The sequence below is a fragment of the Aythya ferina genome, assembly GCF_964211825.1.
Source record: "Aythya ferina genome assembly, contig: HAP1_SCAFFOLD_96, whole genome shotgun sequence".
Taxonomy (NCBI): domain Eukaryota; kingdom Metazoa; phylum Chordata; class Aves; order Anseriformes; family Anatidae; genus Aythya; species Aythya ferina.
Window position 1 is genome coordinate 332,334 of NW_028181422.1, and position 13,335 is coordinate 345,668.

General features: G+C 45.6%; 1 pseudogene across 1 annotated transcript; it reads left to right on the forward strand.

Moving 5' to 3' along the window:
* Positions 1–386: 386 nt before the first annotated feature.
* LOC311428587 (ubiquitin carboxyl-terminal hydrolase 42-like) lies at positions 387–9,588 on the forward strand (annotated as a pseudogene). The gene is made up of 15 exons: positions 387–615; positions 1,366–1,566; positions 2,159–2,269; positions 2,429–2,531; positions 2,736–2,803; positions 2,960–3,030; positions 3,562–3,644; positions 4,563–4,674; positions 5,052–5,192; positions 5,387–5,487; positions 5,951–6,092; positions 6,773–7,054; positions 7,860–7,948; positions 8,483–8,583; positions 8,710–9,588. The product of its transcript is annotated as a ubiquitin carboxyl-terminal hydrolase 42-like (transcript).
* Positions 9,589–13,335: the final 3,747 nt, after the last annotated feature.

A 13,335-nucleotide genomic window follows, 5' to 3' on the forward strand; every position in this document is an offset into this window, starting at 1 on the left:
TTAGATCATAGGTACTAATTAACAGATAATTGCGCAACTCCGGAAATCAATAAATAACTGATTCCCCTCAGAGAATGTCTTCTACATTTTTATATTAAAAAGACTCCAGAGTTGTAATGGATTAAAATCCTACGGAAGGGAAAGAAGTGGCATCAGCCACTAGTTCTGCAGAAGCGAAAAGTAATACTGATAGAGTTTAGATGGAAATTTTCACTTTGTGTGTTTAGTTTGGGGATTCTTTTTAAATCATTCATACCAGCGATTTAGTTCTTAAGGCTGTTTCTTTGAGATTAAGTGACAGGACTTCTGTTACTCTTTTCTTCTTGGAATGCTTCTTGATAGTCTTACGTCAACCAGAACTTCTGTCTCTGTCGCAGATGTGAACAATGACCGTAGCTAAGAAGCCCAAATCTTCAAAGCCTAAAAAGCCCTCTTCAAGGCGGTCTGGCAAATCCAAGAAACCAAGTCCTAAAATACTGATGTCACGCACCGCCAACTGGGGCCGGATAGTGCCTGCAGAAGATTCAAGCCAAGTCTCTGTGGCCCAAGGACGTGGAGGTGCTATTTACTGTAGATCATCTGAAAAATCTAAGGCTTTTGCCCCAAGAGATCTAAGTAAGTGTGCGTTTTATCCTGCCTCCATTGTCTTCAAAGCAAAAGTAGAAAATGCAGTTCTTACTTGTTGCACTGATAGAGAAGGGGACTACCGTGAACAAAGACTTGAAAAGCGAATCCCCTAAGGCAACTGAAGTGACTGATGTTACAGAAATTAATTTTGATATATTTACAGTCAACAGAGAAATATGGGGAGCTTTTTGTAATGCAGAGATTCCTCCATGTCTTTTCTGTTTTGCAGAGAAAAGTGTTTGATTGTTGCTATTCACAGCTTCCATTTTTCACAGGTTTTTTGAAGGATAACATTGCTCAGGAAAAGATCTGGTATCTGTAGGGGTACCGTCATTCCTAGTTCCTAGTTTTTACGTTTTTACCGTATAATTTCAAGTCTAAGTTTGTGGTTTAAGTTATAATACGGAAAAAAACAGTAGTTGAGTTAATCAGGTTAAAGATTATAGATGGAGAGGAACTTGGCATTAGGTGCTACAAACAGAATGGCAGTTAGCCTTGCCTTAGAAAAATTAAAATGGTTGACTAAAGTTTTTTTTTTTTTGTTTTTGTTTTTTTCCCCCAAAACATTGTGTTGACCAGCCAATTTGAATTTGGTGGTATTAAAGCTGTCTGCAATAAGTTTTTCTGGTTTGGATTGTAGCTAGCTCCTCTAGGTGCTCCTGCAGAATAGTATTTTTTTAAATACCTTTCTTCGAAACAAACAAACAAGATCTCTTTTTAAATTTAACTTTCTTGCAGTCGTTAATGATGGAATTGCTCCGCCACAGAGCATTCTTTTTCCACCTGAGAAGATTTGTATGGATTGGCAAGAAACACAAAGTGTTGGAGTTGGCCTGTACAATCTTGGCAACACATGTTTTCTTAATGCTACTCTACAGTGTTTGACCTACACACCCCCACTTGCCAATTACATGCTTTCTCTTGAGCACAGCCAGTCATGTGAGTACTTTCTAACAGTATTTTGAATCTGTTGGATAGCTCTGAAGGTGAAAGAACAGCAGTGATTCTGTGAGATAAGCTTATTTGCCTGATTTTACCTGTAGCAGCTGGCTTTGAGCACTGTATTAGCAGTGGGCTCCGAATAGCATATGGAGTGCAATTAATGCACCATGTTTTATTTATTTAGTTATTTGTTTGTTTGTTTGTTTGTTTGTTTATTAAAGGATCATTTATTGCTTCATGGGAATAATGAAGTGCATTGGACAGTAATGCATTTGGTAGTAATTTTAGAGAGTAATACATTTTGCAGCCTGTGGAGTTCACATTCCTGTCAGCCTTTACAACTGCGACTTTGCAGTAGTCTTTTAGATTTCTCATCACAAAATGCATTTGAATACAGGCTTAGTGGATATTTTTCTTCTGTCAAGTTGTGTGAAATGAAATGTTACAAGACTGTTGGGACATTGGCATCTTGGGAGAATAGAATGTAGCAAGGAGAGTGGATATTGTATCTATAGTTTAAATTGTACTTAGATGTTTGTAGGTATGGATATTTCGCTGGACTGGGATGCTTTGTTCTTTCACTCTTCAGGTCGTGAACAAGATTTTTGCATGATGTGCACGATGGAGACTCACATTAACCAGGCCCTGCGTTGCACTGTTGATGCCATCGAGCCTACGCATGTTATCAGTAATCTCAGTCGTAAGTGGCTTCAGATGTGTTTCTTTTCGATAGCTTGTAATCTTCAAATAATTATTTGATGTGTCTAAGTGGTTTTAACACTCCAATGAAAAGAGATTTTAGAAATACAAGAATGATTTCATTTTTAAATGAGGTCAATACTATCATCTTCTTATTTAGGAATAGGACAACATTTCCGTTTTGGCAGTCAAGAAGACGCACACGAGTTCTTGCGCTATACTGTTGATGCTATGCAGGAAGCGTGCTTGAACGGAAGCACCGAGTAAGCATAAACAAGTTCACTTTCATACATTCTCTAGCACCTTCTAGTCCTTTATTTACTCTCAGAAATGATCTCTAGCACCTTTTAGTGCCTTATTTACTATCAGCAACGCAAGTCTACATCATCCTTGGTTTTCATCAAACTCTTTGAAGAGTTAACTCTGTGCCTTAAATCTTCTGAGGTCTGATTATAATTTATTTCCAGATTGGACAGATCTTCTCAAGCTACCACCATCATTCATCAAATATTTGGAGGATTTCTAAGATCGAGAGGTACTTGAAAAAATATTCCTGTCCTTAGAACTGATCTGTGTCTTTTGTCGGTAGTAAAGCAGTCTGTAGTTTGTCTAAAGTAGTATCTGTCAACAACTTGAATTTGGACAGTTAGTCTCCTTCACATAATGTTAAGCATTTATATTTTGCTTCCAGTGAAGTGCTTGAATTGCAAAGCAGTTTCAGATACGTATGAGGCATTTCTTGATATCACTTTGGATATAAAGGTAAGATGTTTTCTAAATATAATTCATGATGTTTAAGTACATGCATAACTTTCTAAATTAAACTTGTTTAACTTAAAAAACCAAACCACATATAATGTTAAAACATAAGAGCTTGGTGGTGCTAAGGAAGTGGATTGGACTCTGTCCTTCCGTGGAACCCATGTAAATAGTCTCCACATTTGCATTGGGTTTAAGGGGAAAGAATTCTCTTTCTGCAAAAATTATAATGCTGTCATACTTCTTTGTTGTTCTACCTCAATATACATCTAATTGTTAGACTGATGAATTTGTCCCCAGTATTGATGACAAAGCACACTGTAGATGCTGTGTAGGCAACTGGGAAAGTATTTGTTCCAAAGTCAAATGCCTTCCAGGTGAGGTCAATGCTGAGCATGCTCTTTCTGCCTCCTTCTTCACAGTGCTCCTAGTAGATCGCTTGAGTATGTTAGTAAGATTCTCTTATAAACTACTAGTATGTGTCTGGAATTTTGAATTACGGTGACTTTGCGCTCTTCTTTCTCGCTGCTCTAGGCGGTTTCGTCTGTTAGCAGAGCTCTGGAACTCTTTGTGAAACCTGAAGAGCTGGATGGAGAGAATTGCTATAAATGTAGCGAGTAAGATTTTGACGACTTAGGTCTTAATCCTAGATGTCAGTTTTCTATGTTGCATGACTCTGTTGGACTACCTCTAAACTTTGGATCTACTTACAAGTTTTGTGGAAGTTTATAAAAGACTTGGATTTTTGTTTCTTTGGAGGGGGGAAGTCTTGTTCATAGGCATTCCCTATGGGTTTGCAATTCTCTGGCTTGTATTTTGCCATCAGAATTCAAAAAGAGCTACTTTTGTTCTTTCTCTTTATTAGCTCTCGACAGTACTTTTCTTGATGTAAACTGCCCAGTTTCCGTTGTTCTCTGGGCTAGTGGCTAATTTTCACTGCTTACACCGTAGGTCCTACCTTGGAGCGGGCAATGTGTCAAACTGAACTATTTTGTTTCAAAGGATGGCAGATGGGTTCAGTGTCTTTCCAGACAAGCTCAGTACATGAAGACTTCCTACTGTTAAATGTCTCCCTCCTGTAGAATGACCATGTGTTTCTGTTGTATTTTTGATGTTGATAGTCGACCTATGTTGGAGATTATTTGCAATTTCTAGCCCTGGGAACCAAGGCTCTCTCGTTCCGCTTTCAGTATTTGTATTTCCCTTGAAAGCTGAAAGAATGTATCCAGGATTGGAGTTCAAATAGCCACTTTTGTAGACCAAGAAATGGTACCTTGCCATCCAACCTGGTCATACCCTTTTGTGAGAGATTCCTGTTCCCGCTATGCTCTGAGTTGTTGGGAAAATTGACCTTCTTCTGTGTATTAACAAACCTGACACGCAGTGCATGGGTTTATGAAAAGAAAAAAGACCAACCTATTATGCAAGTAAATATCATTCAAATAGCATAGGCATGCGTGAGACATTAAAAGGAGTTTGTTTTGGGGGCGAAAAAAGAAGATGCCTTCAAACACTTATCTCTGCTTGTTTTTAAGGTGTAAAAAGATGGTTCCTGCATCCAAGAGATTTACCATACACCGTTCTTCCAAGGTTCTCACAATATCACTGAAAAGATTTGCAGATTTCACAGGTGGAAAGATCAACAAGGTATATTTACCACTGTAATGCAACTATATCATTGCGTAATGGGACATCCCCCAAAGCTGAAAGTTGTTAATATTTTCAGACAATAATTGTAGACTAACGACTATGGCTTATTCTTTCTCTTAATATCAATAAAGTTCCCGCTTGACAAGAAGCATATGCTTTCCTCTGAGAAGGCTGATTCATCAGGAAACAGTTCTCTGCAACTTCTAGTCTTAACCGTTGTTTATGGGAAGACTTATTTGTAGTGAATCAAGAAATATATTCGAGAAATATATTCTAGAAATCAATTCTAGTCTGTGTTTTTTGGAAGTGTTTTTCTCTGGCTAGTCCACGAAGTACTCTGGGATAATTTTTCTATCTTCTTGATGTCTCTTTAGGAGGTGAAATATCCGGAGTATTTGGACCTGAGAGCCTACATGTCGCAGTCAATGGGAGAACCACTGCTCTATGCCTTATACGCGGTGCTGGTACATCACGGTGTCAGCTGTCACTCAGGACACTATATATGCTATGTAAAGGTAGAAGTCAACAGCATTTCTAACAGGGTAAAGGTTGTGCTGGCAAACCAATTAAAGCATGACTAGCAGCTACTGTTTCTAGGGAAAAAGATTTCATTATATTTTTATTTGACATGTGTGTATTTTGTTCCTATCCGTGATTTCAATTGGAAAACGTGCAATTCACCTAAAGAAATCGTTGTCTTTATTTGCAGGCTGGTAATGGACTTTGGTATCAGATGAATGATGCTAAAGTAGTGCGTACTGACATTAAAAGAGTTCTTGGTCAGCAAGCTTACATACTTTTTTATATCAGGTAATAACAAATCTTAAAATGTGTTCAGAAGAGATTTACTTTCCTGTTATTGATATTTTTCTGTTTTGCAAGTGTTTTTCTTGCTATCCCGGGAGAAGATTATTATTTGTCTAATTCAGTTCTGTCTAACCTGAAATTCTCTGTGTCGTTTATTGTCTTTTGTTGCTTGGCCTTAAACTGCAGCACTTGTGTAAATTGCTATCTATGTGTTATCTGTAGCTGGCTACTTTAGAGAAGGAGAGAAATGAAGGTCATCTGTGGTGTAAGAATGAATTATTGCTCTGCAAGTGATAGTCTTAGTAGGAAGACTGTTCTCTACTTTTCAGTCTGTAGTCTTGGCGAAGCCTTCTGTGGAGAAGGCTTCCATATCGTATGAGCTGTTCCTCTAAAATGATAGGATGGGATTTAATCCAAGAGTAGGCTGAAAGAAAAACTAAACTACCATCACTGCTCTTTTCTGAAGGCGCTATGATTTGACACTTGGAGAACGTGCGTTTTACTTGCCAGCACCATCTTATCCCTGTTCATTCCCTCCTGGTCAGCAGGGGGCTAATAGTAAGCAGGCTGGATTTCTGGGACCACGACTTCTTCCTCATATGATTAAGGTAATTCAGGGAAGCGGGAGGGCAGATAACGGCACCAAACTGCTAGTGGGTTTGGGGTTTGGTGTGGGGTTTTTTGTTTGGTTTTCGGCATCTTAGTTTTGTTTTCCTTCCCACGCTGCAGCTTTCTTCACAGCCCTCATGCTACAGCCAGAGTCATTCAAACAGTGGTTACTGCTAAATTGTGCAGCCATGCGACTCCATTACTTTATACCTCCAAGACAGCTTTCTAAAGCACAGAGAGCTATGCTCTTTGACTATTTAAGCAGAGTGTACTAATCCTCAAATCATTTAAAAGAGGACTTGTTTTTCCTATCCTCGTCACTTTAGCTAAGACAGGGAAAACTAAATGTCTTATTCCTGAGCACCAGAACGATTACTTCAGGCTTTTCAGGGTATGTTTAAAGGGGAAAATAAATATATTTGGGAATAGCAGCAGGTAATGTTAAGTTGCTTGGCTGGTTTTCAAAGATGATGTTAATTTGATACCAATCTGCAGTAAACCAAAAGCAGGAATTGAATACGCTTATTGGACTTGCATTTATCCTTAAAGGGCAGTGTGTTTTTCTTTTTAGGTGTTAAGACCATTTGTAGAAACACTCAGTAGGAGAGTTTTGTGTTTCAAAATGTTACATGCAGTGTTTGCGTTAATCCATCTTGCAATTTCTTCTTTTTAAATACAGAATTCAAGCCGTTTAAATGGAAATGGATCCATAAAAGAGGACACAAAGACCACTGGTGTCACCCTAAAAAGGCCATCTTCAGCACCACCAATGGCCTGTGTTCAAAACCAGGCAATTACCAGGCCTTCAATGACTGATACGTCAAGAAAACAGAAGATCACCATCAGTATTCACAATAAATTGCCTGCTCGTCAGACTGTGTCACAGCCTGACTGTCTTAGCAGTGCTGTGGAGGATGAAGATCTCTACCAGGCTGTTCCTTCATCCACAATTACAAATTCGGTAATGCAAATGAAGCAAATGCAAACAAACAAAAAAGTTTCTGATGAAATTTTTGTGGAGCCAACAGTGAATGAAAATCCTAAACTCAGCTCTGATAACACAGTCCCTTATGGTGCAGAATCTTCAGGAAAATCTGAGGAGGAGTCAAAGGGCTTATTTCAAAGGAATTTGAAATGCAATGCAATGTCCTCTAATGGAATTTTGGTTGGAAAGGTAGTCCGTACATTGCAGCATTCCAATTCTTCCTGTCAGAATGCTGACAAAGGAAGATCCCAGCATGAGCTGCCAAAAACAGATTCACTAAATGGTGCTATTAGGTTAGTTACTGAATCTAAAGAAAACGGACTGAAACTTGATGATTCCACTTGCCGAGTTGAACCTGTTAAACCTTCTGAGATGTTCTTTTCTAAAACAAATGGATCGCTTGAAACATAGATTTGCTCCATCGAGAATTTCTCACCTACGATGTATTCGGGAGTGTTTATTGTGTTCCTAATTCAGGTGAAATACTGAGAAAACACAGCACACATGTGATCGTAAGACTTTGTGGTATTATCTCCTTAGAATTTGCAGACCTGAGCTTACATTAGAACTTGTCAACTTAAGCTCAGCTGAGATAAAAATTCCTAAGTTTCCTAAAGTAGATTTTGGGGGGTGAGTTGGGGTTATCTTTGAAGTGTAGATAATGCATACAACTCACAGCGGTCTTGCTTACCATTTAATGGAGACATTCTGACAAGACTAGTCCTCAGTACTACTACAAATAGTATTTTTTTGTCTGCTGACTTGTGCGTTTTAATTGCAGATGCCTGGAGCTATGCCTTCAGTCAATCGAGAAGTCATCACGGAGTCCTTCAGAGCCAGCCAGCTGAACAGCTTGTCAGAGGAAATGAGGTAAAATGAGCACAGTCTGATTAAGACAAGACTTTATGGAAGTTCGTTACAGTTTTATCTGTCTACTAATAGTATTTAATGGAAGGATTTAAATTAGTACAATTCCATACTGTGTGTCCAGTGTCACGAACAGAACTAATGATCAGCACTGAGCATATCAGTCTGATGCAGGTTGGTGCCTCGAGGAGAACTTGTGTTCCTTTATAGAATGTTTTTCCATTTTTCTCCACTGTCTGGAGAAACACTGGCTGTTCCCCGCTCGCCCCTATGCCTTTTTTCTCAGAGCAACAGGTGGAAGGAGACAGATGCGTTTGCTTTTTTAGTGCAATGGCTTCAGAAGCAAGAGGGGAAAAAGCACTTTCTCTGGGAGCTGAAGAAGGTGTCCTAATCACAGGAGAGGTTTCTAAATGGCATATCATTGCGAGGGTTCCTGTAGTCCGGAGGTTTTTGTTTGTTTGTTTGCCTTTGGAAGGTTTTACTCTTAATATTCACGTCCTTCAGCAGAAGTGAGAAATGGGTTTTTATTTTATGCAGTGTTGCGGAACCTCCGAAATCTCCTGGGAATGATGAATACCTCGCCCAGTACCAATGTGATGACTGTGGAGACAAGGAGAAAGCAAGAAGATCAAAAGAACGTGACCTCATTTCAAAAGAAAATGTTTTGTCCGGCAAAGAGTCTTGTGAGCCTGGTGAGAAATTGCGGCAAACTTCCTCTCTCAAGTCTGACACTGAATGTAGCTCTAACAATCTTTCTTCCTTAGCTATTGCAGATAGACGCCAAGATACAAAGGACAAGACTAAAACCACTGAGAAAGAGCATTACCGAAGCAAGAGGGAACATGCTCCTAGTGAAGAGAAGGAGAGTCAAAAAGCAGGTCCTTCCAGCAAGAGGAGGTGTTCTCAGAGCGTGGAATTTGTTGAGCAAAAGAGTCACAAGCAGGAGTACTGGGAGGGAAGCAGGTACAGATCTTTCCCTCGTGAAAGAAACAGCCCTGAGAATGGCAGAAGAGCAGTCAAATATTCAAAGTACAGATCTGGCAGCGGAGGAAGATCAGAACAAAGTAGCAATAGGTACTACCGATCCAAAGGGGAAAGAAGTTGGAGCAGAGAAAGATACTATCGAGACGAAGCACGGAGATGGGAAAGATGTGGCTATTACAAGGATTACTATTCACCTCATGCGACAGGAGACAGTAGAGAGAGAAAGTTCTCTCACGGCGATTCAGCCTTTGACAGATCGACTGCAACTTACTACAGCAGGTCACATAAGCATTATCATTACAAAAGCAGATGGCCTCACGGTTCCCTCTTGAGAGAGGAAGATGTACGTCGCTTTGGCACACCCCGAGCAGACTTGCATCGTTGCTCGGTACCTCAGCAACATTCCGGAAGACATTCTCGTGAAAGACATGCGCTTCCACCTGTGTCAGCTCATTTGGAGAACTGTCGCCAGAAAAATGAAACAGAAGGAAACAGAAAAAGAAAATATACCCGTGCAGAAGGTAGTGAAAGTGAAATAGAAAGGAAAGACAGAAAGATAGAAAAGGAGCTTTTAGGTGGTGAAAAAAATGCAAAAATATCACAAGTTCTGGAAGAAAAAGAAGTCTAAGGATAAACATGGAGAGAAGGATTCCAAGTAAGCAAGGATTCCGGCATACTCCGCATTTTTTATCCTAATTCTTTTCTGGGTGCTTCTCATGTCTTCCTTTTTTTTTTTTTTTTTTTTTTTTTTTTTTTTCTGGTAGTTTCTAAGTTCTTTAGATAGCACCAGCTGGCTGGGGATCATGTTGTTAGGTTGATCAGTGAAGACAGGAAAGCTCTTGCTGAATTGTGTCAGAGCACTAGCTTTGGACCACATAGTTCGAATCACATCCGTACACCATTCCAGATTAGGTTAAAAGATTTTTTCTGCTTGCACGTATTCCAGAGCTAGCCGTTGTTAATGATCTGTGTACAAACCAGGACCTATGGTCCTTCAATCTGACAGCTTAAGTTTGCTGCATCTAAAGTAAGTTGCGTGTGCACAAAGCACCACAAAATAGCTGACATGCTGCAAATCATCACCTGTGGTAAAATAAATCAGGTTTCATATAGGCAACAAGTGCCACATCTTTTTTTCCCTTTTTAACTTGCATGTTTCTTTCAGACTTCATGATTTGTGTTTCTGTGCGCTCCGCTTTGACAATGCCAATCGCAAGCGTAAGAAAAAGAAGAAAAAGGAGAAGAAAAAGAAGAAAAAGGAGAAACACCAGGAAAGCAAAAGGCTCCTTGGAACACTTAGATCCTCGTTTCCAGAAGATAACACGGGAGAAGAAGGAAGAATCCCATCCTCCAGATGGCTCTTCATGTCAGTAATGCAGAAGTGAGAGCAGTAAACAACCTTACAAGGAAGGGAAGACTTCCAGTGCAGGCGAAAGCAAGAAATACTGCTCCATCGCATCCAACGACTATACTAAAGGTAAGCGGCCGCAGCGTGTGTGAGGAATTCCTTTTATATTAATCTCGAGATTATTTCAAACAGTCTTGAAGTGCTTGATGACTTAACAGTCTGCAGATTTATTATCAAATCAAAAAAAAACCCCACTTGGTAGACTATTTTTTTCCCAGTTTTGAATGGCCACTAGGAAAGAAGGCCTGAAATAAAGAGGTTAAAGGCAAATGGTTTTCATCTGGTTTGATGATGAAGTGGCAAACAAGAGGAAGAGTTGCAAGCTCCCTTCTTAAATTCAGTCCAGCCAAGTAGGAAAAGTAAATGTGGACGGACAGCTGTATCTTGGCAAAGAAGATAGTAGGGAGCAAGGAGGTTTAGCAGTCAAGATGGAAGGTGATGCCATGAGGCTTAGAGGCTAGTAATGTTCTAATGAACATGGCCAAGTCTTGCGCTGGGCAGCCTGCTTGGGTCCAAAGCCTGCAGTCCTCCCCAAGATGTCGGCGAGGGGCTGGTGAGCCGTTGGGACGGAACCCCCGTTGCCCGGGTTCCCCAAGCAACCGCCCCACTCTCCAGCCACCATGGCAGGTCCAGCAGCCGGCTCCCGCTCCTCCCGGGGCTGCGGCCCTGCTGGCGAGCCCAGCGCCCCAGAGCTCAGCCCAGCGGCCTTTTTCCCACAGAGGGTTTCCCCAGACGGCTTCCGCGGCTTGCGCAGACGCAAAACTCCCCCTTCGTCGTCCCAGCCGTGCCGCCAACGGTGGCTGCCTGGCTGCTGCCCTCCCTCCCCGGAGCGACGGCGCTGCCCTTGCAGCCCCCGCAGGTACCCACCCTCCCCTCCGCGCTGCCCCAGGCCACCGTCTGGCAAGTGGTGCCGGGGGTCCAGGGGCAGGTGCTGCAGCTCCCCGCCGGGGTGCAGCTGCCACCTGGGGGGCACCTCCCAGCCCAGGGGCACCACCTGCAGCTTGGGCAGCTCCCCGCCGGGGGGCAGCTCCCTGCTGTGGGGCAGCTCCCCGCCGTGGGGCACCAGCTGCAGCTGGTGCAGCTCCCCGCTGTGGGGCAAAACCTGCAGCTGGTGCAGCTCCCCGCTGTGGGGCAAAACCTGCAGCTGGTGCAGCTCCCAACCATGGGGCACCAGCTGCAGCTGGTGCAGCTCCCCGCCGGGGGGCAGCTCCCCCACACCGCTCCTCCCTGTGCCCCCGTCCATCAGTGGGGACAGCCCATGGTGACGGGGACACTGGTACCCCACCATGCGCTGGGGCTGGGGCCCAGGGCCGTGCTCCATGGGGAGCTCCTGCACCCCGCAGGCACCTGCCTGCTGCAGGCCCCCGCCCAGCGCAACCCCCCGCCACCCCTCGTCCCGGGGCCTCCGCTGCGGGGGCAGGCGCTCCCCACGCCCCGCACCCTGAGCAGCAGCCGGGGGCAGCTGCCGGAGCCCTGCTTGCACGCCGTGGGGCTCAGCGAGGACCAGGGGCCCCCGCTGCCCGGCCCCACTGCCCCCAAGCCTGCCCAGGCTCCAAGGACCGCCAGCACCCAGACGGCGACGCCTGACGGTGAGTTTGGGGCTGGCACAGCCGGCCGCTGGGCGCCCCACACCCAGGGGCCATGGGAAAGCTGACATCGCCCGTCTTGGGGGATTTTCTTGCTTCGTCCTCAGCGGCGACAGCCCCGCAGGTGCCTGAGGAGCCCCCGCAGCTGCCCGAGCTGGGCCCTGATGCCTTTGCTGAGGCCTTTCCAGAGCTGGCAGGGGACAGCCAGCAGCTGCAGCACATGCAGGACGAGCTCCTGGCCGACCTGGACATCCCCATCCCCGGCATGGAGGAGCTGCTCAACTGGCTCGATGCCGTGGAGCCCCAGGACGCCTTCCCCGATTTGCCCAGCAGTCCTGCCCTCAGCCGCTTCCTCTCGCAGCTGCCCGACCTCTGCGAGGACATCGAGGAGCCGAGCACGCAGGGACTGGAAGCCACAGGAGCCCTCGGTGAGGTCCCCTCAACCCCTGGGCTGCGCCCCGAGAAGCTTGAGGGTGGGCTGTCGCTGCAGTCCCCCGTCGTGCCAGCAGTGAGCCCCCCGCTCAGCCCTGCAGCCAGTCCCCTGCCCAGTGCGCTTAGGAGCCCCCTACCCAGTCCACCCCTGAGTCCCCCCAGGAGCCTCCCTGACACCCAGCTCCTCAGTGCCCTTAGTAGACCCCAGCCCCAACCCCCCCAGCGTTCCCTCAAGACCCGCCCCAACCCCAAGGGCCGCAGTCCCCTTCGTAGACCCCAGCCCAAATCCCCCCCGAGTTCTCCCAAGAAACGCCCCAACCCCAAGGGCCGCAGTGCCCTTAGTAGACCCCAGCCCAAATCCCCACCGAGGTCCCCCAAGAAACGCCCCAACCCCAAGGTCCCCAGTGCCCTTAGTAGACCCCAGCCCAAATCCCCCCCGAGTTCCCCCAAGAAACGCCCCAACCCCAAGGGCCGCACTGACCATAGGAGACCCCTGCCCAAACGCCCCCTGGGTCCCCTCAAGAGCCCCCCGCCTGCCCCTGCGTCCACCGGCACCAAGCGGGGGGCCAAGCGCCCTGCGCCCAGCAGCACCCCCGGGACAGCGCAGAGCTGCCAGCACAGGAGGCCGACGACAGAGAACCCCCCCGGCAAGGAGAGGAAGACGCTGCTGGGCCAGGCTGGCCAAGGCCGCAAGAGACCGTGCCAGGGGAAGACGGGTGGCAGCAGCACGGTGGCTGGCAGCAGCAGGGAAGCAGGCAGCAGCGGGCAGCAGCTGGCGATCAACAGCAGCACGGCACCCAGCAAGAGAGCGCGAAGCCCGGGGGCTGCAGGGGGGCAAGGAGCAGCGGCGCCACCTCCCCGCAGAGCGCGGCTGCTGCCGGAGACTCCGAGTGGGGAGCCCCGTGCCGTGCGGCCCCAGGACAGGCTCTGTCCCCAGGCCAGCGGGGCCAAGACGCTGCAGCGCCAGCAGCCGGGGACAA